General features: G+C 42.6%; 1 long non-coding RNA gene across 1 annotated transcript in view; it reads left to right on the top strand.

The window, feature by feature from the left end:
* LOC117203919 (uncharacterized) overlaps positions 1–19,553 on the top strand; it is a 131,858-nt gene that overhangs the window by 95,508 nt on the left and 16,797 nt on the right. Inside the window, exons 4-7 of the long non-coding RNA XR_004486881.2 lie at positions 1,085–1,166; positions 3,276–3,769; positions 4,059–4,159; positions 7,290–7,371. This is a non-coding gene — a long non-coding RNA (uncharacterized LOC117203919). The remainder of the gene's footprint in view (positions 1–1,084; positions 1,167–3,275; positions 3,770–4,058; positions 4,160–7,289; positions 7,372–19,553) is intronic.

The raw sequence follows: 19,553 nt of genomic DNA, 5'->3' as shown, positions 1-19,553 counted from the left end.
TAGTTTTTGAAGATGATCGAGGTAAAGCAAGAGCAAAGTACCATTGTTTGCCTTTAACTGGGGGGTGGGATATTCTCCATACTTTTTCTTTTTAGCTTTGCACTGTCTTTATATAATAGTTTACTTCTAGGGGAAAGATTTTTCTTCAGACCAAAAAGGAGGTGGGGGAGGGATTTGTGCTAGAGCACTGGGAAACCAGGCCCTGTTCCCCAGCAGAGAGGTAGGGCTTTGGAAAGAACCAGAGAGAAGGGACTGCAAGATGTGCCAGGACAGAAGGATGGAGATTCAGGGCAAAGGGTCCCTTGCCCTTGGAATAGCAAGTCTCTGGAGCCGAAGGGACCACGACGGCAAGAACATTGATGGCGTGTGGAGTCAGTGTGGACAGGTGCCTGACGACCAACTTTCACCCCTTTCCCCACTTCATTTCCCTGACTTAAATAAGATCCCAGAACTGTGGCACAACTGGGGCTGGGGAGGCAATTCAGGAAGTCACACTAAAGGGATATCCTAGTCCCAAGCTCAGTTATTCTAGATATATTATGTTTTCATCTTCTGTAAGTCTACTTAGATTCAAATTTGAGCCCGTCTCCCATAAGCTGGTGGAAAATAGAATATATATTCATTTAAACATATACATAAACAAATTAGATTGTATTTATATATCTCTTGGCAACTTACTTTTTAAAATTAATTTATTTTTGGCTGTGTTGGGTCTTCGTTGCCGCACACGGGCTTTCTCTAGACTCTTCGTGGCAGTGTGCGAGCTTCTTATTGCGGTGGCTTCTCTTTGCTGCAGAGCACGGGCTCTAGGCGTGCGGGCTTCAGTAGTTGTGGCACACGGGCTTCAGTAGTTGTGGCTCACGGGCTCTAGAGCGCAGGCTCAGTAGTTGTGGCGCACGGGCTTAGCTGCTCCGCAGCATGTGGGATCTTCCCGGACCAGGGCTCGAACCCGTGTCCCCTGCATTGGCAGGCGGATTCTCAACTGCTGTGCCACCAGGGAAGTCTGGCAACTTGCTTTTTACCTTAATAATTTACCTCTTTCGGTGACATAAAATAAACAAGTTTGTCTCTCTTTTTTTCCCAGATATGTAATATTCCAAAGTATGGATATTTTAACTATTTCACGTTCTTAAGAGTTCGGCAAAATGAGGCATGAGCCGGTACAGGTAAGTTGAATGGCAAACACTAGGACCCACAGGAGACTGGCGAGTCCTTGGCTGACAGGTGGCCCTCACAGACACTAAGAGTCCATCTCTGTCTCAATCCCTGCTGTGTCTTTCCCTCACAAACCACGGGAGATTATGGTTTAAAAGCAGGTGGGAAGGGGGAGCTTTGCAGCCCTTCACTGTAGCTGCATGCTCCTGGCACAGGGTGCAGGTTGAAATAGCACAGCCTCTCTAACTCCCTGGCTCTGCAGTTTTGTTTTTGTGATTAATGTCCAGTGCAAGGGTGAGTAATGTAGCAATTCATTGTAGTAATGCAAGTTATGGTGAATATATGGGCTCCTTTGCTCAGCATCCCTGTCTCCAACTCCTTGTCGCATGAAAAGAATCATTACATTGGGAATACAAGGTCATCAGCCACGGTACCAAGCAGAGATAAAACTCACGCACCCCCAAATATCTCGACTCTTAGAGCCCTTCTTTGTAGGACCAGAGGATGCAAACTGGACTCAAAGTGTGGTCAGGAGAGCTCCCAAAGCTTTTTATGGCCTTACTTGTTTTGACTGCTATTTTGGAATGACAGGTCGAGTCTGAACGATTCACAGCAGCTCCTAAATTAATTTAACTTTCATACTGTATCGTTATCACCCCAAAGTAACTTTCAGAATCCTGGCAGAAGTTTGGGGAGGGCAGTTAGGGGAAGACACCTGATTGGCAGCGTTAGCAAGACCTCCTACCCCAATAGGTCCGGGACAGCATGGCCACTGTCACCTTGCAGGGTTGGAAGAGCAGGCGAGCAGATGAAATGCAGATGTGTTCCCAGGTTCAAGGGAAGAGGTGGAATGCCTGTGAGGCTGAGGACCCTGAACTCCACCAGCTTCGGAAGCAAACGATAACACACACCTTAGGGTTTCCATGGCTATATAGGAAAGGGGGGTAGAATGCATTAAATCTGGATTTTCTGCTCTCACCTGTGAGGCTGCAGTCATGTCATTTTGGCTGTTAATGTTATGAAAGTGTTTCTGAATTTGTTAGTGGGTGGAGCCCAAGACCGTGGGTTCCTCTTTTACTAATCCAAGGTAGACAGATTAAAGTTAGAAGTATTGAAGCACACTTGGATGCGTTGAACAGTATTGCAATCTTTCTTGAAAAAGATTCCCTGTTGGTGAAGAAAGTGTGCAAAGGTTAGGGAACAGGGGAGCTAGCTCAGGCCCTATTGTTTACTTGCATTTTGGTGGGTAACTCCCTCTTGCTGCACTGTGAATCTGTGCAAGCCACTGTGTGTGTGAGAGAGAGGGAGGAGAAGAAAGGACAGGAGAAGAGAGAAGAGAAGAGAAGGGGGCATGCCTGTCTAACCCATGGAACCTGGTCCCACAGGAATTTCCTGCCTTATCTGAGTCTCCACCACTCTCTGTCTAGCCACTAAACCTGGGTGGGAGTGGGTTTAAGATGAGGTGGGAAAGGAGTTCGTATCCCAGCTCTCTCCATCACTCCCCTCTCACAGTCTCAATGCCCAGGGCTGCCTATGCACATGGTTCCAATACCTTGGATCCTGAGCCCAGGTTGTTATTCTCCGAGATGTATAAACAACATTATCTGAGTCCAAGGAGCAGCCGCGTATGTTGTTTTTACAATGTTCCTGTTCAATTTTACAACATGTAAATTTCAGAAAGAAACATTGTGCTCTGCACACTGCACCCCTAACCACACCAAAGCTGTCTCCACCCAGTGGGTGTCTGATTGAAAATTCAATTCAACTCACTTCAAATATGTATTGAACACCTTTATGTTGGCAGCTAACTGGTAAAAGCCATAGGGGATACAAAATAAGTATAAAGCGTAGTCTCTACCTTCAAAGAGTCTGCCATGCTATTGGGACCAACATGGAAGAACAACAAGAGACCAACATGAGACAGAATATATTTACTCATCAGAATGTGTTGTTCTGACATTAAGTGCATGGAATGTTCCAGAACAAAGGAGCTCTCGGTGAAGGGTGGCGTTGTCAGAGCAGAAAGATTTCCTGGAAGGGCTGAGGGTTGGCGTGGGGCTTTGAAGGATTAGGAATACGAATATGTAGCAGGATCACTTGCAAAACTTTTCTTGTTTCAGATTCTCTACAGAAGCCTCAAAGCTGAAAACGACATGACCCAATCACTCCCACGGTCTGCAGATTTGGCCAAGGAGTTGCCAGACCTACGCAGGGCCTTCTCGGAGGTGGCCAGTTCATCCTACGAACCTCGCCCCCCGCTCCACACTTCTGTGCTCCCCAGACGCTCCCACCCACTTCTCCTAAGACAAGAGAGAAGAGCCTTGAAGCTGTGAGGCTGCTCTGGGGCTGCCCATAGAACAGAGCATGGAGGGGAGTTCTTGGGAGAACTTGACACAAGACCTTGGGTGAGAGAAGGAATTGTGAGCTTATAGACCGGTACCTACTGCTTGCAGGGGAAATCTGGAAGATGGAGGTGAGTGGGGCCAGCCTGTGTTGTCAGGGCTATGGGCTGCCTGCCTCTGCACCGCTTAGCCTGCCAAGGATTGGTGAGTCTCCTGTGGACCAAGTGGATGCTGTGGAACAGAGCATCTGGTTGAAGAGGGTGGCTGGCCAGGTGAGGGCTCTCAGCTGTGAAAAGCTATGGGGTGGATGAAGGGGCAAGTCAGCAGGGAGACGTCCTTCTTGTCCGGGCATTGTACCACATGGAGGCCCCCGGGGTCATGCAGCCTCAGTCACATGGAGGGTGTGGCTGGTGAAGGGGAACAGCCCCAGTTAGGTCAGAATGTGCCCCTTCTCTCAGGCCTCTTGCTGACTCCAACTCTCGAGGAGGAAGGGGGACCTGGAGAGAGAGATAGAGGGAGGAGAGGGGGCGCGAAGGGACAACCACGCTCTTTCTGTCTCAGGCTACAGGTCTGGCCTGAGCTGGGAGAAGGGGAGAGACTTTCCGCTGCATGTGAGATTGGATTTTGATTTATATGGAGTCGGACTTTCCAGTTCCTGAAAGGTGAGTCTAAATGATTCCAATGACACTCTTCTTAGGATAGAGTGGCTGGACAGTGTGGGAACTGTTGTCCTAAGATGCTTCCAGGGTCATGAAAGGGGGGTGACACAGAGCTCCGTCCCAGGGCGTTTCCCCCAGCACCCCACAAGGATGCTCCACCGATTACAGGCAGATGGGGGCACCAGGAAGCGGAGTTCAGGAGACAGGGGGAGAGGGGGAGTCACGGGTCGGGGGAGCCTGAATTGTCTCAGTGACTTGGGCTAGCAGGAGGGGGGAGTACAGCAGGTGACAACCATGCGAGGAAGACAGGCACCCGCTGTGAAAGCCTTGAAATAGACCTTCAATGTTTTTGAGAGCAAATAAACAACAGAAGAAGGACTGTACCACTACTCAAGCTTGCTTTCTGGGAAGGGGCTCATTCTCTCCAAAACCCCCTCCTCTTCCTTTCCTGCAGCCAACCAGCCTTTCTCCCCGACACCTGCAAATTGGTTTGTTGTTGCCACATGCATTTGAGAGTCTGTCTTCTCATAAGTTTCTCATGAGGGGTTCTCGGGAAGGAGGGCCACTCCAGTCCTTTTTCCTACTCCCCATGGGGGCAGGAGAGACCCACTGAGCCTCTACTTGTGTAACTGGACTTAAGTCAACTCAGACCTAGAGATGGTAGTTTAAGGTATCATTCACAAGACAAATAAGGAGCAAGGAGGAGAGAGGAGGAATGTTTGTTGTCAGGGTGTTGGGAGAGGTGACCCACCGCGCTTCCCTGAACCGTGGATTCCAGAGAGCTTTAATCATGACCTCTGAGCTGGAGCTTGGGGGGCACCACTGCAAAAAAAAAGCAATTGGTAGCTGTCTTATTTATATACTGCTGTTGGGCTGACTTGTATTTGCCTCTATAGCAGTTAAAATTTTGATTCACACTCGCAGTGGGCAAGAAATGTCTTGTTTTTACAAACCAAATTTCTTCTGACTGAGAGCTTTAACTCTTTAGAGGGTGAGAAATCAGATCTCAGTCCTATTTGGAATATTGTTCCATTTCCGTGCAGGTACACAAGGATCAGGGCAGCGGGGATGGCACCAGGGCCTCTGGTCTATAACCCGTCCTTATGGTGACCAAGATCCTCGCTGTTCAAACTTACACGGTCCACTGGAAGGCGGGATGCTTTCCTGGTTCCCTGTCAAGCATTTGCATGCTGTCTTTGGCTACTGTTGGCAAGGCCGCCTCTCTTAATGTTTGGTCTCTTCAGCATCCCTGAGCCAACTCTGGTATTTCTTCTTAAGAGGCTGTAAAACTTTGTCTCCTTTCCAGGCTCTTTTGCAAAGAGATACCAGCTGCTTTTGATATGGCTGCTTCCAGATGCCCTGCTCAGCCCCACCCCTTTGCCTTGGGACCTTCAGCCTAATCGCTTCAATGAGTCATGGGTCTTGGACACAGAAGTCCAGATGGGGGAAGGGAGTGTTAACCCCTGGGTGCCTCTCAACTTCTGCTCTCTGCAACACAAAAGCACACGAGAGAGGCAACACCAGGCCTGGCTCCCTTTTTTGTATTTGCTGGAGGGTGGAGGAGGAAAATTCCTATAGTTGGAAGTGAGAATCCACAAATATATTAGTCTGTCTAGTCTTTGAAGTACAAATGGTGACTAAGCTGAAGCAATTCCCAGCCAGAGACTCGCCTCAGCTGACCGTGGGAGCTGTCCGCAGCTGATGTTCTCAGCAAGGAGGGCGTGAGTGCAGTGGTCCTGCGGGGGGCGTCGGGCCGAGCACCACGGTATTCTCTACGGCATGTGCCACCAAGCATCTACCATCAGCCCTCGCTGCCGCGGCCCCCCTGTCAGTTGTTACTCACAATACATGAGAGAATTTGACTGTGACACCCTACCCGCTGTCAAAGACAAAAACTGAACAAGCAAGGAGTTGGATCTATCCAGCCCGCCACAGTAGAGAGAGTATCCCAGATCCAAAGACCAGAGTGGAATTGCCAAGTGGACTTTTATAGGGAGGGGTAAGAGCATTGCAGATGGGGTGACTGATAGCTGGGGTTCTTTTGTAAGCAGGGGAAGCCTCAGTCAGTTGTCTGCATTGGAAATTTTTTTTTTTTTCCCCTATGTCTAGCTACTTTCAGGGGAACAAACAGCTTTAATCATTCATGAGATAAAGAATGGGAAGTTGAAGGGTCTATGTTATGCACCGAGTGGTGTCCCCCCAAAAGATATAGATATGGAGTCCTAACTCCCAGTATTTGTGAATGTGACCTTATTTGGAAATAGGGTCTTTGCTGATGCCATCAAGTTAAGATGAGATCATTAGGGTGGGCCTTAATTCAATACGACTGGTGTCCTTCTAAAAAGAGGTGGAGATAGAAACACACAGGGAGAAGAAGGCCGTGTGACGACAGAGGCAGGGATTGAAGGGATGCAGCTGTAGCCAAGGATTGCAGGTAACACCAGAGGCCGCGAGAAAGCATGGAATACGTTGGTCCTACAGTCTTGAGAAAGCATGGCCCTGCCAACACCTTGATTTCAGGCTTCTAGCCTATGGAACTGTGAGATGATAAATTTTTGTTGTTAAAAGCCACCCAGTTTGTAGTACTTCGTTACGACAGCTCTAGGAATCTAATACAGTCTTTTTTATTTCTTTTTAAATTTATTTTTGGCTGCGTTGGGTCTTTGTTGCTGAGTACGGGCTTTCTCTAGTTGTGGCAAGCGGGGGCTATTCTTTGTTGTGGTGCACGGGCTTCTCATTGCGGTGGCTTCTCTTGTTGTGGAGCATGGGCTCTAGGCTCATGGGCTTCAGTAGTTGTGACACGTAGGCTCAGTAGTTGTGGCTCGTGGGCTCTAGAGCGCAGGCTCAGTAGTTGTGGCGCACGGGCTTAGTTGCTCCGCGGCACGTGGGATCTTCCCGGACTAGGGCTCGAACCCATGTCCCCTGCATTGGCAGGCGGATTCTTAACTACTGCACCACCAGGGAAGCCCTCTTCTTTTTTTTAATACCAGTATTTACTACTATGAACAATACTATAACAAACAGTTCTTAAGTTCTGGTGGTTTTATTTATTTCTGCGGGATAGATTTCAAGGACTGGGTTTGCTAAATTGAAGAGCACATATATTTAAAATTTTAATCTGTATTTTAATCAGTGTTACCAGATTGCTTTTCCAAGAGGCTGTAACATTTCATGCTTCCACCTGAAAGTACAATTTCTCCACACCTCAACCTGCAGTAAGTATGGTATTTCAAAATTTATGCCAGTTTGATGGGCACAGCATAGCTTCAATTTTGCATTTCTTTGGTTAGGGGTGAATTGGAGAACTGTGCATATGTTTGTGGCCCATCTGGATTTGCTAAACCTGTGAATTAGACAAAAAGCCTCATTTCTTTTTCTCATTGCTACATTAAAATTAAAAAAAATTCTATTCAAAGTAATGCATGCACAGAGCAAAAAATAAAACAATACAGAAGCATTTGTAAGGAAAGACATAACCATTTGGTCTTATAACCTCTTCACCCTTATTCCTAATCCCCAAAGGTAGGCAACCGAATCCACACTAGCTTTTCTAAGCAGAAAATGCTTTATGTCAGGGTAATAGGTGGTTTACAGAATTTCTGCATTCTTCAGAGAAGATGTGTTAGAGCTAGGAATGAATGATTTATTCAGGAGAAACACCCAAGTACACAATGGTAAGTTCTGGCAGAAACTTCTTTGCTTGCAGCCTGACACTTAGTACCCAGGAGGTTAGAACCCAGGGAGCAGAAGTTGGATTTTGTGGTAATTTGCTGCAGCAGCAATAGGAAACTAATATTCCAAGTCATGAAAAACCTGCAGATCTACAGGGAAGATCAACTTCCACCACCACGGAGTTTTCTCCTCAGCACATTCTGGTCTGTGTCTTCCTCCCTCTATTTATTGACAAGTACTATCCCATCCCCTTTTTAACTTCTGGAAGGCTATAAACATTTCTGATCTGTCAGTGGTCCACTCTTCCCTATTCCTGGTGCCTCTACAAGTTGATTTCCTTTTCTGTTTCTTTATTGTCACACAGTGGATTTGGGAAGATGAAAAGTTTTTGGTACGCTTTTAGAATCAGTGACACTCTAATGAATACAGAATGTTTCCAAACATCTCATTATTTTAAAGTCACAGATGTCAAAGATGGCCCATCAAAAGTAATTCTTCTGGCTCCCCCTCAGTCTCCCCGAAGCCACGCTTTAGTCCAACATGGGCATCTGTGAGACAGCTGGTAGAGATTGGCAGTGCAGACTCTGTAAATTGTTCAGAGTTTCTTTTTACAGAAAGATAGCTGGGGTGAAACAGCAACCTTGGCCTCATAAACATCAGTCTCCAATCCACAGAGACAGCCATGCAGCCATGCGATGCAAATTCTGGCCATGTACTGCTTCGCTCCTGGCACTGGGCATGGTCCTGCAATGAGGAGAAGCATTGCTTTTCTCCAGGAATCTTTGGGGAAGGAATGGAAAGCTGGCAGACCTGCGTGGGAGCCTGTGTTCTAGAGCAGTCCCTGCCGTCTCGTGGTCTTCTCTGCCCCTGCAGGCAGTGACCTTATCTCCTCATTAAGGCTCATTACTCGATTACCGGACTCAGCTCCCACACCTCTCCCCGTTCTGAAACTTTCCTGTGCTGCATGGAGAGAAGTCATGTATCCAAGGGGTTGGTGGCCTTGGCTTTCAAGAGAGAGAAACTTTGATCTCCTCCCTAGCCTGGGCACAGTCCGAAAAACACAGATGTTTTCTTCACCAGTTATTTCTGAGACTTGGAAGGTAAAATGTCAGGTTAGTGATTTCATTGTTTGGCTCTTTCTGCCGTTTGAGAAATAGTAGAAAGTGTCCACTTTCAAGCCGTGTGATTATGGGTAAACTTCTTAAACCTCCATCAATCTCAGTTTTTTCCCCTTTCAGTTAAAAAGGCAGATAACACCTATATCATAGGCCTGTTGTAAAGATTAAGTGAAATAAATTAAGCTATTAGCACATAAGTGTCCATCCTCTTGTCCGCCTCTATTGTAAGAGCCAACAGAGTATTTGGAGATGCCAGCAAGAGTTAATAGTTCTCACATATTTTTTTTTTTTTTTTTTTTTTTTTGTGGTACGCCGGCCTCTCACTCTTGTGGCCTCTCCTGTCGCGGAGCACAGGCTCCGGACGCGCAAGCTCAGCGGCCATGGCTCACGGGCCCAGCCGCTCCGTGGCACATGGGATCCTCCCGGACCGGGGCACGAACCCACGTTCCCTGCATCGGCAGGCAGACTCTCAACCACTGTGCCACCAGGGAAGCCCTCTCACATACTTTTTTTTTTTTAGCATCAATTTTTTTCTGGCTATAAACATTATAAATGTAGGCTTATGTAGAAAATTTCAATAAACAATGAATATTATAATAAAACTCTATCAATCTCACCCTCTAGAGGTAATTACTATTAGCATTTTGGTATTTTTTCCATTGTTTCTATAAACAATGAGAGAGAAATTATTCATTTTGCATGGAAAGCTATTACCCGCTTTTCTCACTTCATGTTACACTGGCACTCATCTTCTTGAGAGAGGGATTTCCTCTCCCAGCAGCTGTGGGAAGGACCCACATTCTTTGTGTCTAGACTTGGTAAGATTGAGTACAAGGAAGATTAGACTGCAGAGTGGGGTGGATAGGTCAAAGCCAAGAAGCAATTTGACCCCTGAAAGGGCAACATTTTAAGGTGGTGAAATGTAGTGGATTGGTTTCACAACCCTATAAAGTAATTATGCTGCTGTTTCAAGATGGCGTGCTTGGGGCATAAGAGGTTTAGTACAACGGTGTCCTCTGGCCTGGCTGGACCTCACCCTGGACAAGCAGGAAACACCTCCATCAACCTGAGCTGAGAAGCCACACTCACCAAACATCCTCCTGCCTGTATCTCTTTACGCACTTCGGGGAGAATGCATCATCTGGATTGCAGCTTCTACCAGATGTATGCATCAGAATGCTCATTTCCATCAAGCCTCAACCCTGCAGGAACAGGACAGGACCCAGCATGTGCCTGGGAATGTGTGCTAACAGAGGCAAGGTCCAGTGGTCCAAGGACAGTCACTAGGAAGAGGCATTTAGCAACGAGGGTCCCCTCAGGAATCCATAATGAGACTTGAGGGACTGTTTACAAATCCTCCAAAATTTTATGTACATATATTTTTCTAGGAAAGCGTCCATAGGTTTCATAAGATTTATAAGCGGGTCTGTGCCTGCCTCCTAGTTATTAAGAGCTATTGATCTCAAAAAAGGGGTAGAGTGCTTATTCTGTAGGCAGTCCCTCAAGAGAAATGATTTCTTATCACTGAGCTTTAGATAACATCAGAGAATAGAGAATTTGAAGTTATGTTCTTTGGCAAGAACTGGAATACAGATATTGAATATTGCTAAGTAAGGGACGATTCATATGCTTTTACATCAATCATTATGTCTTCCTCCCTCCCTCCTTCCCTTCATTCCTTCCTCCCTTCCTTCTTCTGATTTATCTATCATCTATCCCTTTATAGCTATTATTATTACTGTTGAGAGACTAGTTTGACTTTAGACAGACTTGTAAGTAACTTATCTTTTTTGTTGCTTTCTTCATTGCCCATGTAAAATTGGGATCGTTTTTTACCTCATAAGGTTATTGTAAGGATTAAATGAAATATCTTTGTTGTAAAGCGCTTAACACAATGTTTACTATATAGTAAGTTCTCATTAAATATTTGCAATTATAATGATACTAATTATTAACTATAGATATATTATAACTCTCAGGCCATTATATGCGCAGAGGAATTTCCAATATTGTTTCACTCTGGCCTGCCTTCCCAGAATACTGCGTGTTAATGATTTCTGCCTTTATCCATGTTTCATTTCTTTAAAAGTATGCTCTTCCCTGGGGTTAATTGGTTAACTGATTGTCTATTAATTACTGATAACAGGTGAGTTAGAATCTGCCTTTAAGGGAAACTCAATGACTAGCTTTGTTGGAGAAACTGTCAGAATAGGCTGTGCTATACATTAACAAGTGATCTCAAAGTCTTCATGACTTCAAACAAGAGAGGCTTATTTTATGTTCATGCCACACATCTCTCCCGAAGTGGTTATGGGGCTCTGGTTCTGTATCTTCACCTTGGTTGGCAGAGCAGCCACTATATTTGGAGAAATAGAGCTCTGGAAGGTCTCCCACTGACATTTAAATCCTCTAGTCTGGGGTGCACCTGGGGCTTCCAGTTGCTACTCATTGGTCAGAAGCAGTCACAGGGCCACACCCAACCACAGGGAAAGGGAGTAAGCAGTGCAATCCGACACGTGCCTTGAAGGGTGGAAACCCAGAAATACTTGGTGAATTTATCCACGACTAAAAGAGTAATGATGAGATTTTAGGTTACGTATGATACTCGGTTATGAACACACAGGCTGTTTGGCCTTCCTGATGGATCACCACCAGCTTCCAGGTAAAACATGTAAAAGCTCTGGGGGCCTGTGGTGATATCCTGGGATACTGGAGAAGGAGATGAAAAAAGACTTGCTTCTCTCTTTTATTTTTCTTAATCTCCTTGGGTTTGGGCATGTCAGGACTGAGGTTGATATAATTACAGAAAAGTGGTCTTTGGGTGTAGTTTTTTCCTTGTATGGTGTCTAAAATGGCACAAGGAGGAGCCTTTGCTCATAGACATGGAAAATACCTGTTCAGAGGAGGGATTTTTAGCCTCAAGCTGGGACAATATCTTTTGAAAAGGAGATATACAGGATTTCTTTTCCTTTTAGTGACCAGAAGATATCCTCTGTGGAGTATTAAGGGGTAGCAATATATTAAGATAATTTGGGTTAATTTTTTTTTTTTTTTTTTACGGTATGCGGGCCTCTCACTGTTGTGGCCTCTCCCGTTGCGGAGCACAGGCTCCGGACGCGCAGGCTCAGCGGCCATGGCTCACAGGCCCAGCCGCTCCGCGGCATGTGGGATCTTCCCGGACCGGGGCACGAACCCGTGTCCCCTGTATTGGCAGGCGGACTCTCAACCACTGCGCCACCAGGGAAGCCCTTGGATTAATATTTAATTGTACTTATATTTTCCATGAGCTGAGAATTTTTCATTTTGCAAGGCATTTTATCTTCATCAGTTATCTCTTGAACATTCCTAGTTATCATGCAAATTTGGTATATGTATATATATATATATATATATATTTGTTTTAGAGGTGATAATATTGAGATACATAAAGGAGAAAGAAGGAGAAAAAACTCAGGTTATTCATTGAGCACCTGTTGTTTTCCAGACCCTCTGTGAGGCACTTTCACATGTGTTATTTCATTTTAATCTCCCAATAGGTGTGTAAGTCATGTATTATTATCATATTAATAGGAAAACTGAAGCTCAAAACATTGAAATGGATTGCATTTGAACTGCATTAGAACCAAGGTTTCCTAATTGCTAGCATCTTCTTGAGCCATGCAATCTCTTTTCTCTGCTTCACTCGGGATTGTTGGGACTGAAGGCATGTTTTTGAATTAGTGCTGCCTCTATTCATAGTATTTCTCCTTGACACATTCAATTTGACTAAAATGATTAAAGTAATGCTTCCATTTTGTTTGGTGAAGTTGTTACTAGAGCATCATAGAGAGAGCTCTGCGTTGAGAGGGTTGATTGCACTGACATTCTAAACATGCCACTGCAGTGTTAAGATTTTCTGCACCAGTGAAGCAAGATAAAAAAATTATCAGTGAATCTGGCCTGATACTCAAAACTGTACACCCATCAGTCTTCTTTTTCCAGTTTCAGCCGGAGTTAATACAGATGACTTCAATAATATGTCCAAATTTTCCAAGATCCCTGTTTACAGATTAATGGATTCAGCACAATAGCATCAGCAATCACATTTTTAAAGATCGAGATGACAGTATTTGTTTACCCAACTTAATACACACACACACACACACACACACACACACACACACATACACACGTCTTATTGCTTTTTATTTGGTGTTTTCTTTTTCGTTATTCAATAGTCCCTTGGAATTTTCTAACGTGACATCTATGTCTTTGATTGTGTGCCAGGAACTCGAAAGGTCCAAGACACATAGTAAATTTGACATTTTGTTGAAGCATGAATTTGAACTGCAGAGTTGGTGAGAAATATAATTTGTGGAGTAAATTATATATCTAGAAGTGAGCTCAGCCTAGAGCTTAGCATTTCTGTCTCATCCTAGCTGTGCTTTGTACTCTTTGTCTTAGTGTATAGAAATAACAGAGCAGATTATATTCTGCAGTAGTCATCGGGAATTAAGAAAAGTCTAATATTCTTTCTCGTAATCTTGGGCAGTGGCCTCCAAGTGGGTAGGAGAAAAAATACTTGGGACTTTTACTTTTACTACTATTTACTTTTCAATTCAGAGGTTGGCAAAATATGGCCCATGGCTGAATCCAGCCCACCATTTGTCTTTGTAAAGAAGGCTTTATTTGAATATAGCCATTTGTTTACATATTGTCAGTGGATGTTTTCATGACACAGTGGCAGAGTTAAGTAGTTGCAAAGAAGACCATATGGCATGCAAAGCCCAAAGTATATATTACCTGGTGCTTTAAGAAAAAGTTAGTTGACCCCTGTTTTAATTTTATCTTTAAAATTTTTTGTAAAATTTTATAGTACAGTTTTATACTGTACTATATAGAGTATATAGTAATCGTACATGTACACAATTTATAAATAAATATATGCGTATATTGATGGGACATTTAAAAATCACTTACTCAAATGGGGGCACATTCAAAAAAATTTGAGGACCACAGATTTAGGGCTTACTATTTAAGAAACACTCACAAATGATTGCCTTTGTTGTGGTGGTTAGTGTCATTAAAGCTACACATCTTGTTTTGTGCAATGTTTATATTTTTATTATGCAAATTCTATGGAGAAAGAATGAACACAGTGACACATGAAAGGAGGAATTGTGACCAAAAATAGAGAAAGAGAGAGGAGAAAAAGAAAAAAAAAAAAGAGGAATAAAGAGTGGAGGAAAGAAACAAAAGAGGCAGCCTACCGTGTAAGCAGCAGTGCGTCTACTCAGAGCTGGCCTATTCTCTTGAATTAGGTTAGACATCAAAACCAGCTCCAATCTGACTGCAGTAGACAGCTGCCTGCACGGTGTGATTTGAAGTATTTGAAAAGCTCCTTCCTTTGACCAAGAAAGAAAAAAAATTCTCCATTGTTTTTCTCAAAGCCCGAAATTCTCCCATTAATCAACCTCTCCGATTATGGGATTTGAGATTCTCTTTAAAATATATTTCTGTTCTGATGCTGAGGGACGACACACTGCACCATCTTCTGCCATTAACTTTTTTTTTCATTAGCTCGTCGGATTACTTTGTGTTCAGCTGCTTGGTTGAAAAGTATCTGTGGAGACCTTGAACCCAGGATCATTCTTTCATTTTGGCAAGAGCAAACCAACTCAGGGATGGCAGAGATGGGCCAGAGGTGCCGTGGCTGAGGGTAGAGGGTCTGATGAGGAAGGCTGCTCCAGGAAGCTTGATCCCTGGTCCATCTGCAGAGAACGTGGACAATTGGAAGTTGCTTCTCCTGAGCTTGAAGGTTCATTAGTTAGCAAAGTAATAAGGACTATATATTACCAAGGACCCAAGGCCTACTGAGAATTTCTTGTGTGTGTATTAATCTCAGCAGAGCAAAGCTATGCCAAGCTTCAAACTAATCTGCATTAATGAACAGCCTCCTTGATTTCCATTTTTATGATGTGTGCAGCATGGTGATTTGTTTCTCCATGGCTTGTAATGGGATGGCTGACTGATGAATCACCTTCTCTGAGAAGCTTGTCTGTGAGCAGTAACATTGCAAATGGGTGCAAATCAAAAAGTCTGTTATTATTTCATTAAAAGGATGACACAGGCTCCTAGTTTCCAAAATTATCCCCTCTCTTCACATGACCCACTGAAATTTCTGTCTCTGTGTGGGTGTGAGTTGAACCAGTCTCTGCACTAGTGCTGTATATTGGAAGATGCAGCTACTTGGGACAATTCTGACACATCCTAACTTGGCCAGTCAAGCAGGAGAAAAGGCTGGAGGAGATTATTTTGGGGTCAGATACAGATACAGAGTGAATTGAATAGAAGAGTTGGAACCAGGGCCAGATCCAGAAAAGCTGGAAATAGTGGGGTGGAAGCATGGAAAAGAAGAGGAGGAGGAAAGATAAAGCAGAGTGCAGATGGGTTGCTCTTGGGTTTTAAATTTAGGCTTAAACCCGTGAGCGCAAGATATTCCTTAAGGTGATACCACCATAATCAACCACCACCACCATCATCACCACCATCACCACCATCACCATCATCACCACCATCACCATCATCACCATCACCATCATCACCATCATCCCCACCATCCCCATCATCACCATCACCATCATCACCATCATCACCACCATCCCCATCATCACCATCACCATCACCATCATCACCAGCATCACCATCATCACCATCACCATCACCATCATTACCACCATCACCATCATCACCATCACCATCCTCCTCCTCCTCCAGTCTGGCACTATGCTAATTGCTTTATGTCTTTATCTTTAATCCTCACAGCAACCTTTTGAGGGAGGTGTTACTATTCTTCTTCTTTCTTTTCTTCTTAAAAAAAAACTGGATAGAATTCATAAATCATAAAATTTACCCTTTTAAAATGCACGTTTCTGTGGTTTAGTATATTTCAGAGTTGTACAACCATCATCCCTATCTGATTCCAGAACATTTTATCACCCAAAAGAAACCCTGTACCTATTAGCAGCTACTGCTTATTCTTTCCTACCCCATAGACCCTGGTAACAACTAGTCTACTTTCTGTCTCTTTAGGTTGCTTATTCTGGATGTTTCCTATAAATGGAATCATACAGTATGTAAACCTTTGTGACTGGCATCTGTCACTTAGCATAATGTTTTCAAGGTTCATCTACGTTGTAGTGTGTATCAGTACTTCATTCCTTTTTATTGCTGAATAAAATTCCATTGTATGAATACACCATATTTTGTTTATCCACTCATTGATGGGTGTTTTTCTTTGTTATTATGAATGGTGCTGATAGGAACATTAATGTACAAGTTTTTGCATTGACATATACTTTCAATTTTCTTGGGTATATACCTAGGAGGGGATTTGCTGAATCATATGGTAATTCCATGTTTTTTCGTGTGCTTATTGGCCATTTTTATATCTTCTTTGGAGAAATGTCTATTCAAATAATTTTCCAGTTTGTAATTGGGCTATTTATTTTTTTATTGTTGAATCGTAATAGTTCTTTATATTTTCTGTATACTGGACCTTCATCAGGTATGTAATTTACAATTATTTTCTCCCATTCTGTGGAATGTTTTTTCATTTTCTTTATAGTATCCTTTGAGCATAAATTTTTTAAATTTTGATGACATTATTTTATCTTTTCTTTCTTTTGTTGCTTCTGCTTCTAGTGTCATGTCTAAGAAACACTGTCTGATCCAAGATCACAAAGATATACTCCTATGTTTTTTCCTAAGTGTTTCATAGTTTTTAACACATATTTTGATCTTTGATACATTTTGATATATTTTTTAAGATCATGTGTATATAATTTTTGTATATGGTGTGACGTTGGGCTCCAATTTCATTCTTTTGTATAAGAATATTCAGTTGTCTTAGCCCTATTTTTGAGAAGAGATTTTCCCATTGAATTATCTTGGCAATTGGTGAAAGTCAACTGTCCATAAATGTCTGTATTTATTTCTGGATTCTGAATTCTATTTCATTAATCTATCTGTCTATCATTATGCCAGTATAAAGCAGTGTTGATTACTGTAGCTTCATCATAAGTTTTGAAATTGGGAAGTGTGAGTCCTCTGAATTTGTTCTTTTTTAAAGATTGTTTTAGCTATTCTGGATCCCTTGCATTTCTATATGAATTTTAAGATGAGCTTGGTCAATTTCTCAAAAAAGCAAGCTTTTGATAGGGAGTGTGTTGAATCTGTAGATCAATTTGAGGGGGTATTGCTATTTTAGTAATATTATCTTCTAGTCCATGAACATGGGATGTTTTTATTTAAGTGTTCCTTAATTTTTTCAACTGTATTCTGTAGTTTACAGTGTAAATTTTTTTCACTTTTTGGTTAAATTTATTTTAAAATATTTTTGATGCTATTGGAAATGGAATTGTTTTCTTAATTTGTTTTTTGGGGATTGTTCATAGCTAGTATATAGAAATACTATTGATTTAGTACATTGATCTTGTATTCTGTAACCTTGTTGAACTCATTTATTAGTTCTAGTACTCTTTTGATTTTGTGGATTCCTTAAGATTTTCTATATGCAAAATCATATAATGTACAAAAGGAGATAGTTTTACTTCTTTTCTAATATGGATGGCCTTTTATTTCGATTTTTTGCCTAATATTCTTAGCTGGACCTCCAGTATAATGTTGAATAGAAATGGTGAGAGCTGACACTCTTGTCAGACTCACCAAAACCTTTTAGCTTGGTCACCGAGCCATACTGTGTCATAACTTATATATATAAGTTATATATATGGGGTTGCTACATAAGTATATATTATATATAATAATATAATTATGTATATGTATGTCTTATGGATTTGTATTATTGACTCCAAAGAGCTCTACCAGCTTGGACAGCAATGTTTTTCCGGGAAAATAAGCTTGCATTTCTTACTAATAGTGAGCAAGAATTTCCTCTAGCTCCAAGCTGCTGATGATAAGACTCATAATGGAAGGCAAGGACTGGGGAGTGTTTGTTTGCTTGTTTGTCTGTTTTATTGTGCACATATCATGTATATATACAGTCAGGCATAGTTTTGTTACTTGGTTGCATTGTATTACTAGTTTATATATTAATATATAAAATTTATATATTCACAAAATCATCTATTTCTCAGTTAAAACCCTTTCCTCTCTCTTCCTGTTCTTCCCCCATGGAGTCATCTCTGAAACATGCAAGAGAAACTGTAAGGAATTGTACTCAAGAAAACATGTGAGAAACCTATGATAGCTTTTTATATGTATAGTGACCATATAATTTGTAATTAATGAGCACAGTTTTGAGAGTGAAAGGGGAAATCAGTAATAATTAAGAGGCAGCAGACGAAAGCTAAGACTGGCTGAGGAAAACTGAGACATAAGCTCACGCTACAGTAAGTCCCCTACATACAAATGAGTTCTGTTCCGAGACGGCGTTCGTAAGTTCAATTTGTTCGTGAGTCCAACAAAGTTAGCCTAGGTACCCAACTAACACAATCGGCTATATAGTACCGTACTCTAATGGGTTTATAATACTTTTCACACAAATAATACATAAAAAACAAACACAAAAAATAAAGAAAATATTTTTAATCTTACAGCACAGTACCTTGAAAAGTACAGTAGTACAGTACAACAGCTGGCATCCAGGGGCTGGCATCGCGTGAACAAGCAAGGAGAGTTACTGACTGGAGGAGGGAGAGGAGGTGGGAGATGGTAGCACTGAAGGATCGTCAGCAATAGGAGACGGAGGGCAAGCTGCAGTGTCACTCACGCCTGACGTGGATGGCACAGGTTCTGGTTCCTTGCTGGATTCAATTCTATCTACCCTCTTGAAAAAACGATCCAGTGATGTCTGGGTGGTAGCTCTTTTTTTCTCGGCATAGATGACAGGGTAGCACTGGATTGCATTCTGAATGGCTGCTGCAAACTTCGTGTACCGTTCTACATTCAGGTCCTGTACCTCAAAAACTAACAGCGCCTCCTCAAATAAAGAAAATCCCCTTGCTATTTCCTGTGTCATGAACCTCTTCGGTTCTTCAGTTACCTCTTCCTCTTGTCTCTCTTCATCCTTCCTCTGGGCCTCCAATTCCATCATTGCTTGGCGCTTCTTAACAGCACCAGCTACTTCACTGCTGCTTTTACGCTTGTTTCCGGACATCCTGGGCTTGAAATAAAGATACTGTACTACTGTACTCTATACAGTACTGTACAGTAAAGCACACAAAAGCACAACCACTTGTAGAGGATGCACGCATGTGACAACGTATGCCAGACACATGAACTAATTTACATGATTGGACACGTGAACGCATGTTCGCCTCTTTGGAAGCTCTCAACTTGAAGGTTCATATGTAGGGACTTACTGTACTTAGAAGAGAAGATAATAAAACATGTTTTTTAATATCTACTTTATACTTCGATTTGAACACCAAATGTCATCAATATATAGCACGTGTCTTATTATACCGACCCCTGTTGTCTGATGAAACGTGAGTCTAGAATCACATTCTAGCTTATGTCCTTCTCAAGAAGCGTTTCCAGGAGTGGTTCAATGTGCTCTTTTGCAAAACAGCATTAGCCATGAGTATGTTCTTCGGGTAATGTGA

This window comes from Orcinus orca, chromosome 7, assembly GCF_937001465.1.
Source record: "Orcinus orca chromosome 7, mOrcOrc1.1, whole genome shotgun sequence".
Taxonomy (NCBI): domain Eukaryota; kingdom Metazoa; phylum Chordata; class Mammalia; order Artiodactyla; family Delphinidae; genus Orcinus; species Orcinus orca.
Note: the sequence above shows the minus strand (reverse complement) of the source record. Positions and strands in the feature narration are given on the sequence as shown.